The sequence below is a fragment of the Cornus florida genome, unplaced genomic scaffold (assembly GCF_030987335.1).
Source record: "Cornus florida cultivar Cherokee Brave unplaced genomic scaffold, ASM3098733v1 CherokeeBrave_3.0.0_Hap2_scaffold_44, whole genome shotgun sequence".
In the NCBI taxonomy this organism is placed as follows: Eukaryota; Viridiplantae; Streptophyta; class Magnoliopsida; order Cornales; family Cornaceae; genus Cornus; species Cornus florida.
This window is the reverse complement of record NW_026775873.1, coordinates 72,501-75,000: the sequence shown is the minus strand read 5'-3', so window position 1 is coordinate 75,000 and position 2,500 is coordinate 72,501.

Genomic DNA, 2,500 nt, shown 5'->3' with positions numbered 1-2,500 from the left:
GAAGACCGAAGTCTCAAATTTTTTTTTTTTTTTTTTTTTTTTTTTTTGATATACCGAAGAATGAACAAGAAGACCGAGGCATCCAAAAAATTTTTTTTTTTTTTTCTCCGATATACCAAAGCAAGAACAAGAAGACCGAGGCATCAAAATTTTTTTTTTTTTTTTTTTTTTTTTTTTTTTTTTTTTTCGATAAATCCAACCGAGAACAAGAAGACCGAGGCATCCAAAATTTTTTTTTTTTTTTTTTCTTTCCCATATACCAGAGAAAGAACATGAAGACCGAGGCAACCAACAAAAAATAATTTTTTTTTTCTCTTTCCCGGAATTTTTTTTTTTTTTTTTCGAAATAGCCGAGAAAGAATATGAAGACCGAGGCATCCAACAAAAAAATTTTTTTTTTTTTTTTTCCTAATCTACCCAAGCAAAACAAATAGAAGACCGAGGCATCCAAAAAAATTTTTTTTTTTTTTTTTTTTTTCGAAAAATTTTTTTTCACAAAAACTTTTTTTTTTTTTTTTCCCCAAAAAATTTTTTTTTTCGTTCCAAGCTAACCAAGACATCTACTATTCACTAGTAGAGCAATCGAGACTGCAAAGCAAGCAATGGCCTTACTTGCAGCTCTTGGTGCTGAGAACTCCCCCCCCCCTATAGTAGTCTTAAGTAAAACCACAGCTCTGACAGGAGTAGATATTGCATGCGAGCGAGGAGTCGTAATGGGCAAAATTGACTCGGGGGACCTCCAAATCGAATTCCGTTTCGAGCAAAACACTTCTTAGGCTTCAAGGAAGCTCCCATAAAATTTCCAAACCCAAACTCCAAACTTCATTTTTTAGCCTACAATGCCCACGTGCACGCCGGTGTGCACGCAGGGGTGCTTGAGCATGCGGGAGAGGAGCCATAATGGGCAACATTGACTCGGGGGACCTCCAAATCGAAATCCGTCTCGAGCAAAACACTTCTTAAGCTTCTAGGAAGCTCCCATAAAACTTCCAAACCCAAACTCCAAACTTTATTTTTTAGCATACAAATGCCCACGTGCACGCCGGGGTGCTTGAGCGTGCGGGCGAGGAGCCATAATGGGCAACATTGACTCGGGGGACCTCCAAATCGAAATCCGTCTCGAGCAAAACACTTCTTAAGCTTCAAGGAAGCTCCCATAAAACTTCCAAACCCAAACTCCAAACTTTATTTTTTAGCATACAATGCCCACGTGCACGCAGGGGTGCTTGAGCATGCGGGAGAGGAGCCATAATGGGCAACATTGACTCGGGGGACCTCCAAATCGAAATCCGTCTCGAGCAAAACACTTCTTAAGCTTCTAGGAAGCTCCCATAAAATTTTCAAACCCAAAATCCAAACTTCATTTTTTAGCATACGATGCCCACGTGCACGCCGGGGTGCACGAGCGTGCGGGCGAGGAGTCGTAATGGGCAAAATTAACTCGGGGGACCTCCAAATCGAAATCCGTCTCGAGCAAAGCATTTCTTAGGCTTCTAGGAAGTTCCCGTAAAATTTTCAAACCCAAACTCCAAACTTCATTTTTTAGCACACAATGCCCACGTGCACGCGGGGGTGCTTAAGCGTGCGGGCGAGGAGTCATAATGGGCAAAATTAACTCGGGGGACCTCCAAATCGAAATCCGTCTCGAGCAAAGCACTTCTTAGGCTTCTAGGAAGCTCCCATAAAATTTCCAAACCCAAACTCCAAACTTCATTTTTTAGCATACGATGCCCCCGTGCACGCGGGGGTGCTTGAGCGTGCGGGGGAGGAGTCATAATGGGCAAAACTAACTCGGGGGATCTCCAAATCAAAATCCGTCTCGAGCAAAGCAGTTCTTAGGCTTCTAGGAAGCTCCCATAAAATTTCCGAACCCAAACTCCAAACTTCATTTTTTAGCATACTATGCCCACGTGCACGCCGGGGTGCACGAGCGTGCGGGCGAGGAGTCGTAATGGGCAAAATTAACTCGGGGGACCTCCAAATCGAAATCCGTCTCGAGCAAAGCATTTCTTAGGCTTCTAGGAAGTTCCCGTAAAATTTTCAAACCCAAACTCCAAACTTCATTTTTTAGCATACGATGCCCACGTGCGCGCCGGTGTGCACGTCGGGGTGCACGAGCGTGCGGGCGAGGAGCCGTAATTGGCAAAATTAACACGGCGGACCTCCAAATCGAAATCCGTCTCGAGCAAAGCATTTCTTAGGCTTCTAGGAAGTTCCCGTAAAATTTTCAAACCCAAACTCCAAACTTCATTTTTTAGCATACGATGCCCACGTGCACGCCGGTGTGCACGAGCATGCGGGCGAGGAGTCATAAAGGGCAAACTTAACTCGGGGGACCTCCAAATCGAAATCCGTCTCGAGCAAAGCATTTCTTAGGCTTCTAGGAAGCTCCCATAAAATTTTCAAACCCAAACTCCAAACTTCATTTTTTAGCACACAATGCCCACGTGCACGCGGGGGTGCTTAAGCGTGCGGGCGAGGAGTCATAATGGGCAAAATT